Genomic DNA, 10,000 nt, shown 5'->3' on the forward strand with positions numbered 1-10,000 from the left:
CAAAAAAAAGGCGTGAATTTGACTAAGTGCCTAGGAGCATTTCCCTTTAAGAAGGCCGACGTGCTATGGTTCTCCACCTGGGTCAGGAAAGCAAAATTGTCCCTCTCCTCGCTGGAAGTCCAAAAAAAAGGCGTGAATTTGACTAAGTGCCTAGGAGCATTTCCCTTTAAGAAGGCCGACGTGCTATGGTTCTCCACCTGGGTCAGGAAAGCAAAATTGTCCCTCTCCTCGCTGGAAGTCCAAAAAAAAGGCGTGAATTTGACTAAGTGCCTAGGAGGATGTCCCTTTAAGAAGGCCGACGTGCTATGGTTCTCCACCTGGGTCAGGAAAGCAAAATTGTCCCTCTCCTCGCTGGAAGTCCAAAAAAAAGGCGTGAATTTGACTAAGTGCCTAGGAGCATTTCCCTTTAAGAAGGCCGACGTGCTATGGTTCTCCACCTGGGTCAGGAAAGCAAAATTGTCCCTCTCCTCGCTGGAAGTCCAAAAAAAAGGCGTAAATTTGACTAAGTGCCTAGGAGGATGTCCCTTAAAGAAGGCCGACGTGCTATGGTTCTCCACCTGGGTCTGGAACGCCAAATTAGTCCCTCTCCTCGCTGGAAGTCCAAAAAAAAGGCGTGAATTTGACTAAGTGCCTAGGAGGATGTCCCTTTAAGAAGGCCGACGTGCTATGGTTCTCCACCTGGGTCAGGAAAGCAAAATTGTCCCTCTCCTCGCTGGAAGTCCAAAAAAAAGGCGTGAATTTGACTAAGTGCCTAGGAGCATTTCCCTTTAAGAAGGCCGACGTGCTATGGTTCTCCACCCGGGTACGGAAAGCAAAATTAGTCCCTCTCCTCGCTGGAAGTCCAAAAAAAAAGGCGTGAATTTGACTAAGTGTCTAGGAGGATGTCCCTTTAAGAAGGCCGACGTCCCTTGGTTCTCCACCTGGGTACGGAACGCCAAATTAGTCCCTCTCCTAGCTGGAAGTAGTCAAAAAAAGGCGGAAATTTGACTAAGTGTCATTATTTTAGAGTACCAGGCCTCTATAGAAAAGTTTGGTTTTTTGTCTATGTGTCATCATTTTAGAGTACCAGGCCTCTAGAGAAATGTTTGGTTTTTTGTCTATGTGTCATCATTTTAGAGTACCAGGGCTCTATAGAAAAGTTTGGTAAATTTGACTAAGTGTCTAGGAGCATTTCCCTTTAAGAAGGCCGACCTGCTATGGTTCTCCACCTGGGTACGGAACGCCAAATTAGTCCCTCTCCTAGCTGGAAGTCCAAAAAAAAGGCGTGAATTTGACTAAGTGTCTAGGAGCATTTCCCCTTAAGAAGGCCGACCTGCTATGGTTCTCCACCTGGGTCCGGAAAGCAAAATTAGTCCCTCTCCTCGCTGGAAGTCAAAAAAAAAGGCGGAAATTTGACTAAGTGCCTAGGAGGATGTCCCCTTAAGAAGGCCGACGTGCCTTGGTTCTCTACCTGGGTACGGAACGCCAAATTAGTCCCTCTCCTCGCTGGAAGTCCAAAAAAAAGGCGTGAATTTGACTAAGTGCCTAGGAGCATTTCCCTTTAAGAAGGCCGACGTGCTATGGTTCTCCACCCGGGTACGGAAAGCAAAATTAGTCCCTCTCCTCGCTGGAAGTCCAAAAAAAAGGCGTAAATTTGACTAAGTGCCTAGGAGGATGTCCCTTTAAGAAGGCTGACCTGCTATGGTTCTCCACCCGGGTGCGGAAAGCAAAATTAGTCCCTCTCCTCGCTGGAAGTCCAAAAAAAAGGCGGAAATTTGACTAAGTGCCTAGGAGGATGTCCCTTTAAGAAGGCTGACCTGCTATGGTTCTCCACCCGGGTACGGAAAGCAAAATTAGTCCCTCTCCTCGCTGGAAGGTGGGCCAGAAAGAGTGGGGGACCCTTGGAGCCCCTATTTTCAGACAGTTTGGCTTATTTCGGTGACGCCGGGGCGTCCATCAGGTCTTCCCGGGGAATGAGAGGCCTTTTGTGGCCATATGTCAACAAAAGAGTGGGGAAATGGAGCCCTCCGGTGGACTCCCGCTGCAAATGCACCCCCCAAATTAAATACATTAATTCCAGGCCTTTTGGGGCCCTATATTCAGACGGTGTGGAGCCCTCCAGTGGACTCCCGCCTCCAATGCACCCCCATAATTATAGACATCACCCCCCAAATTAAAGACATTATTTCCAGTTCTTTTGGGCCCCTATTTTCAGACGGTTTGGCGTATTTCCTTGACGCCGGGGAGTCCTACAGGTGTTCCCGGGGAATGAGAGGCCTTTTGTGGGCCAGAAAGAGTGGGGAACCCTTGGAGCCCCTATTTTCAGACAGTTTGGCTTATTTCGGTGACGCCGGGGGGGTCCTTCAGGTCTCCCCGGGGAATGAGAGGCCTTTTGGGGCCATACATAGGTCAACAAAAGAGTGGGGAATTGGAGCCCTCCGGTGGACTCCCGCTGCAAATGCACCCCCCAAATTAAATACATTAATTCCAGGCCTTTTGGGGCCCTATATTCAGACGGTGTGGAGCCCTCCAGTGGACTCCCGCCTCCAATGCACCCCCATAATTATAGACATCACCCCCCAAATTAAAGACATTATTTCCAGTTCTTTTGGGCCCCTATTTTCAGACGGTTTGGCGTATTTCCTTGACGCCGGGGAGTCCTACAGGTGTTCCCGGGGAATGAGAGGCCTTTTGTGGGCCAGAAAGAGTGGGGAACCCTTGGAGCCCCTATTTTCAGACAGTTTGGCTTATTTCGGTGACGCCGGGGGGGTCCTTCAGGTCTCCCCGGGGAATGAGAGGCCTTTTGGGGCCATACATAGGTCAACAAAAGAGTGGGGAATTGGAGCCCTCCGGTGGACTCCCGCTGCAAATGCACCCCCCAAATTAAATACATTAATTCCAGGCCTTTTGGGGCCCTATATTCAGACGGTGTGGAGCCCTCCAGTGGACTCCCGCCTCCAATGCACCCCCATAATTATAGACATCACCCCCCAAATTAAACACATTATTTCCAGTTCTTTTGGGCCCCTATTTTCAGACGGTTTGGCGTATTTCCTTGACGCCGGGGAGTCCTACAGGTGTTCCCGGGGAATGAGAGGCCTTTTGTGGGCCAGAAATAGTGGGGAACACTTGGAGCCCCTATTTTCAGACAGTTTGCCGTATTTCGGTGACGCCGGGGCGTCCGTCAGGTCTTCCCGGGGAATGTGAGGCCTTTCGTGGGCCATATTTTCAGACAGATTGGCCTGTTTCAGTGACGCCGAGGCGTCCATCAGGTCTTCCCGGGGAGTGTGAGGCCTTTTGGGGCCCTATTTTCAGACAGAAAAAAAAGAAAAGTAACCCTTACACTACAAAGGACAGCGGGGAAACGCCCCCCCAGCAAAGTCACAGGGGAAGTGGGGTAGACAAGTGGAGAGTGTCTGGGGAAAAGTCCACAAAATGATCAAAAATCACACCCAGGTACGAGTGCCACAAGTCCCGCCGCGTCCCACCCGAGTCCGAGGTGCCCCCCACATGCCCAAAACGCACCCAGCAAAGGCGCACTGTGATTGGGAAGAAAAGTTGGAAAAGTGGGCAAAAGTCCGGAAAAATGACCAAAAACCACACCCAGGTTAGAGCCCCACACGTCCTGCAGTCGCACCCGAGTCCTGGGATGCCCAACATGTCCAAAAAAATAAAAAAAAGCCCAAAAAATCAAAAAAATCCCCGGGCCGTATCTTGGACGCCGGCGTACCGCGTTCGGCCCTCGTGCCGTAGTTTGGCGACCGATTGTAAAAATTTGCCGCGACCGGCTAGTTTTTTTCCTTGGAGTAAATAGAGAGTAGATCCAGCAGAAAATATGCACTATAAACAAAGAGAGGGAGTTTGGAGGGGGGCAAAAACGCCCTCTTGGAACTTAGTCCCGCCGCGTTCCACCAGGGTTCCGGGGTGCCTACAATGTCCACGACGCACCCAGCAAAGGTGCACTGTGATTGGGAAGAAAAGTTGGGAAAGTGGGCAAAAGTCCCGAATTTGATCCAAAATCACACCCAGGTTCGAGTCCCACAAGTCCCGCCGCGTTCCATCAGAGTGCCGGGGTGCCTACAATGTCCACAACTTACCCAGCAAAGGCGCACTGTGATTGGGAAGAAAAGTTGGGAAAGTGGGCAAAAGTCCCGAATTTGGTCCAAAATCACACCCAGGTTCGAGTCCCACAAGTCCCGCCGCGTTCCATCAGAGTGCCGGGGTGCCTACAATGTCCACAACTTACCCAGCAAAGGCGCACTGTGATTGGGAAGAAAAGTTGGGAAAGTGGGCAAAAATCCCGAATTTGATCCAAAATCACACCCAGGTTCGAGTCCCACAAGTCCCGCCGCGTTCCACCAGGGTTCCGGGGTGCCTGACATGTCCACGACGCACCCAGCAAAGGCGCACTGTGATTGGGAAGAAAAGTTGGGAAAGTGGGCAAAAGTCCCGAATTTGATCCAAAATCACACCCAGGTTTGAGTCCCACAAGTCCCGCCGCGTTCCACCAGGGTTCCGGGGTGCCTGACATGTCCACGACGCACCCAGCAAAGGCGCACTGTGATTGGGAAGAAAAGTTGGGAAAGTGGGCAAAAGTCCCGAATTTGATCCAAAATCACACCCAGGTTTGAGTCCCACAAGTCCCGCCGCGTTCCACCAGGGTTCCGGGGTGCCTGACATGTCCACGACGCACCCAGCAAAGGCGCACTGTGATTGGGAAGAAAAGTTGGGAAAGTGGGCAAAAGTCCCGAATTTGGTCCAAAATCACACCCAGGTTCGAGTCCCACAAGTCCCGCCGCGTTCCACCAGGGTTCCGGGGTGCCTACAATGTCCACGACGCACCCAGCAAAGGCGCACTGTGATTGGGAAGAAAAGTTGGGAAAGTGGGCAAAAGTCCCGAATTTGGTCCAAAATCACACCCAGGTTCGAGTCCCACAAGTCCCGCCGCGTTCCACCAGTGTCTCGGGGTGCCTACAATGTCCACAACTTACCCAGCAAAGGTGCACTGTGATTGGGAAGAAAAGTTGGGAAAGTGGGCAAAAGTCCCGAATTTGGTCCAAAATCACACCCAGGTTCGAGTCCCACAAGTCCCGCCGCGTTCCACCAGGGTTCCGGGGTGCCTACAATGTCCACAACTTACCCAGCAAAGGCGCACTGTGATTGGGAAGAAAAGTTGGGAAAGTGGGCAAAAGTCCCGAATTTGGTCCAAAATCACACCCAGGTTCGAGTCCCACAAGTCCCGCCGCGTTCCACCAGGGTTCCGGGGTGCCTACAATGTCCACGACGCACCCAGCAAAGGCGCACTGTGATTGGGAAGAAAAGTTGGGAAAGTGGGCAAAAGTCCCGAATTTGGTCCAAAATCACACCCAGGTTCGAGTCCCACAAGTCCCGCCGCGTTCCACCAGTGTCTCGGGGTGCCTACAATGTCCACAACTTACCCAGCAAAGGTGCACTGTGATTGGGAAGAAAAGTTGGGAAAGTGGGCAAAAGTCCCGAATTTGGTCCAAAATCACACCCAGGTTCGAGTCCCACAAGTCCCGCCGCGTTCCACCAGGGTTCCGGGGTGCCTACAATGTCCACAACTTACCCAGCAAAGGCGCACTGTGATTGGGAAGAAAAGTTGGGAAAGTGGGCAAAAGTCCCGAATTTGGTCCAAAATCACACCCAGGTTCGAGTCCCACAAGTCCCGCCGCGTTCCACCAGGGTTCCGGGGTGCCTACAATGTCCACGACGCACCCAGCAAAGGCGCACTGTGATTGGGAAGAAAAGTTGGGAAAGTGGGCAAAAGTCCCGAATTTGGTCCAAAATCACACCCAGGTTCGAGTCCCACAAGTCCCGCCGCGTTCCACCAGGGTTCCGGGGTGCCTGACATGTCCACGACGCACCCAGCAAAGGCGCACTGTGATTGGGAAGAAAAGTTGGGAAAGTGGGCAAAAGTCCCGAATTTGGTCCAAAATCACACCCAGGTTCGAGTCCCACAAGTCCCGCCGCGTTCCACCAGGGTTCCGGGGTGCCTACAATGTCCACAACTTACCCAGCAAAGGCGCACTGTGATTGGGAAGAAAAGTTGGGAAAGTGGGCAAAAGTCCCGAATTTGGTCCAAAATCACACCCAGGTTCGAGTCCCACAAGTCCCGCCGCGTTCCACCAGGGTTCCGGGGTGCCTACAATGTCCACAACTTACCCAGCAAAGGCGCACTGTGATTGGGAAGAAAAGTTGGGAAAGTGGGCAAAAGTCCCGAATTTGGTCCAAAATCACACCCAGGTTCGAGTCCCACAAGTCCCGCCGCGTTCCACCAGGGTTCCGGGGTGCCTACAATGTCCACGACGCACCCAGCAAAGGCGCACTGTGATTGGGAAGAAAAGTTGGGAAAGTGGGCAAAAGTCCCGAATTTGGTCCAAAATCACACCCAGGTTCGAGTCCCACGAGTCCGGCCGCGTTCCACCGGTGTCCCGGGGGTGCCTGGCATGTCCACAACTTACCCAGCAAAGGCGCACTGTGATTGGGAAGAAAAGTTGGGAAAGTGGGCAAAAGTCCCGAATTTGGTCCAAAATCACACCCAGGTTCGAGTCCCACAAGTCCCGCCGCGTTCCACCAGGGTTCCGGGGTGCCTACAATGTCCACGACGCACCCAGCAAAGGCGCACTGTGATTGGGAAGAAAAGTTGGGAAAGTGGGCAAAAGTCCCGAATTTGGTCCAAAATCACACCCAGGTTCGAGTCCCACAAGTCCCGCCGCGTTCCACCAGTGTCTCGGGGTGCCTACAATGTCCACAACTTACCCAGCAAAGGCGCACTGTGATTGGGAAGAAAAGTTGGGAAAGTGGGCAAAAGTCCCGAATTTGGTCCAAAATCACACCCAGGTTCGAGTCCCACAAGTCCCGCCGCGTTCCACCAGTGTCTCGGGGTGCCTACAATGTCCACAACGCACCCAGCAAAGGCGCACTGTGATTGGGAAGAAAAGTTGGGAAAGTGGGCAAAAGGCCCGAATTTGGTCCAAAATCACACCCAGGTTCGAGTCCCGCAAGTCCCGCCGCGTTCCATCAGAGTGCCGGGGTGCCTACAATGTCCACAACTTACCCAGCAAAGGCGCACTGTGATTGGGAAGAAAAGTTGGGAAAGTGGGCAAAAGTCCCGAATTTGGTCCAAAATCACACCCAGGTTCGAGTCCCACAAGTCCCGCCGCGTTCCACCAGGGTTCCGGGGTGCCTACAATGTCCACGACGCACCCAGCAAAGGCGCACTGTGATTGGGAAGAAAAGTTGGGAAAGTGGGCAAAAGTCCCGAATTTGGTCCAAAATCACACCCAGGTTCGAGTCCCACAAGTCCCGCCGCGTTCCACCAGGGTTCCGGGGTGCCTACAATGTCCACGACGCACCCAGCAAAGGCGCACTGTGATTGGGAAGAAAAGTTGGGAAAGTGGGCAAAAGTCCCGAATTTGGTCCAAAATCACACCCAGGTTCGAGTCCCACAAGTCCCGCCGCGTTCCACCGGTGTCTCGGGGTGCCTACAATGTCCACAACGCACCCAGCAAAGGCGCACTGTGATTGGGAAGAAAAGTTGGGAAAGTGGGCAAAAGTCCCGAATTTGGTCCAAAATCACACCCAGGTTCGAGTCCCACAAGTCCCGCCGCGTTCCACCAGTGTCTAGGGGTGCCTACAATGTCCACAACGCACCCAGCAAAGGCGCACTGTGATTGGGAAGAAAAGTTGGGAAAGTGGGCAAAAGTCCCGAATTTGGTCCAAAATCACACCCAGGTTCGAGTCCCACAAGTCCCGCCGCGTTCCACCAGGGTTCCGGGGTGCCTACAATGTCCAAGACGCACCCAGCAAAGGCGCACTGTGATTGGGAAGAAAAGTTGGGAAAGTGGGCAAAAGTCCCGAATTTGGTCCAAAATCACACCCAGGTTCGAGTCCCACAAGTCCCGCCGCGTTCCACCAGTGTCTCGGGGTGCCTACAATGTCTACGACGCACCCAGCAAAGGCGCACTGTGATTGGGAAGAAAAGTTGGGAAAGTGGGCAAAAGTCCCGAATTTGGTCCAAAGTCACACCCAGGTTCGAGTCCCACAAGTCCCGCCGCGTTCCACCAGGGTTCCGGGGTGCCTACAATGTCCACGACGCACCCAGCAAAGGCGCACTGTGATTGGGAAGAAAAGTTGGGAAAGTGGGCAAAAGTCCCGAATTTGGTCCAAAGTCACACCCAGGTTCGAGTCCCACAAGTCCCGCCGCGTTCCACCAGTGTCTCGGGGTGCCTACAATGTCTACGACGCACCCAGCAAAGGCGCACTGTGATTGGGAAGAAAAGTTGGGAAAGTGGGCAAAAGTCCCGAATTTGGTCCAAAGTCACACCCAGGTTCGAGTCCCACAAGTCCCGCCGCGTTCCACCAGGGTTCCGGGGTGCCTACAATGTCCACGACGCACCCAGCAAAGGCGCACTGTGATTGGGAAGAAAAGTTGGGAAAGTGGGCAAAAGTCCCGAATTTGGTCCAAAATCACACCCAGGTTCGAGTCCCACAAGTCCCGCCGCGTTCCACCAGGGTTCCGGGGTGCCTACAATGTCCACGACGCACCCAGCAAAGGCGCACTGTGATTGGGAAGAAAAGTTGGGAAAGTGGGCAAAAGTCCCGAATTTGATCCAAAATTATGCCCGGGTTGGAGTACCACGAGTCCGGCCGCGTTCCACCGGTGTCCCGGGGGTGCCTGGCATGTCCACAACTTACCCAGCAAAGGCGCACTGTGATTGGGAAGAAAAGTTGGGAAAGTGGGCAAAAGTCCCGAATTTGATCCAAAATTATGCCCGGGTTGGAGTACCACGAGTCCGGCCGCGTTCCACCGGTGTCCCGGGGGTGCCTGGCATGTCCACAACTTACCCAGCAAAGGCGCACTGTGATTGGGAAGAAAAGTTGGGAAAGTGGGCAAAAGTCCCGAATTTGATCCAAAATTATGCCCGGGTTGGAGTACCACGAGTCCGGCCGCGTTCCACCGGTGTCCCGGGGGTGCCTGGCATGTCCACAACTTACCCAGCAAAGGCGCACTGTGATTGGGAAGAAAAGTTGGGAAAGTGGGCAAAAGTCCCGAATTTGATCCAAAATTATGCCCGGGTTGGAGTACCACGAGTCCGGCCGCGTTCCACCGGTGTCCCGGGGGTGCCTGCCATGTCCACAACTTACCCAGCAAAGGCGCACTGTGATTGGGAAGAAAAGTTGGGAAAGTGGGCAAAAGTCCCGAATTTGATCCAAAATTATGCCCGGGTTGGAGTACCACGAGTCCGGCCGCGTTCCACCGGTGTCCCGGGGGTGCCTGCCATGTCCACAACTTACCCAGCAAAGGCGCACTGTGATTCAGAAGAAAAGTTGGGAAAGTGGGGAAAAAAAGGACCGGAAAATATCCAAAATTATGCCCGGGTTGGAGTACCACGAGTCCGGCCGCGTTCCACCGGTGTCCCGGGGGTGCCTGGCACGTCCACAACTTACCCAGCAAAGGCGCACTGTCAGTGGGGAAGACCAAACATGTCTCGGATTTTTTCCAAGTACCTTAACGAGAGAGGCTAAAAAGCACCTGTTTTTACCTTCTCTCGTTGTTGTACTTAGAAAAAAAACGAGAAAATAAAAAATCTGGGTTTTTTTCTAAGTACCTTAACGAGAGAGGCTAAAAAAAACCATTTTTTACCTTCTCTCGTTGTTGTACTTAGAAAAAAAACGAGAAAAAAATTTTTCCCCATTCATTTCAATGGGAGTTCATTTTTTTTTTGGGATTTTTTCTAAGTACCTTAACGAGAGAGGCTTAATTTTTCACCTACTTTTTACCTTCTCTCGATTTTTCGTTTTTTACCTGGTCGACCAAAACACCTCCATCTCGTTACTATGTGCACCATGTCTGACAGGCTGAAATCACAGGGAACGCGTCCGAGTCAAAGTGAGCTATTTTCGGACACAAATATGGTGTTTTTCCCCTCTATCCTCTGGTTCTTTTTTCAAACTGATCTTCCAGCATCTGAGCGACAGGGGCTCATGCAGACACCTG

Source organism: Nerophis lumbriciformis, unplaced genomic scaffold (assembly GCF_033978685.3).
Source record: "Nerophis lumbriciformis unplaced genomic scaffold, RoL_Nlum_v2.1 HiC_scaffold_53, whole genome shotgun sequence".
In the NCBI taxonomy this organism is placed as follows: domain Eukaryota; kingdom Metazoa; phylum Chordata; class Actinopteri; order Syngnathiformes; family Syngnathidae; genus Nerophis; species Nerophis lumbriciformis.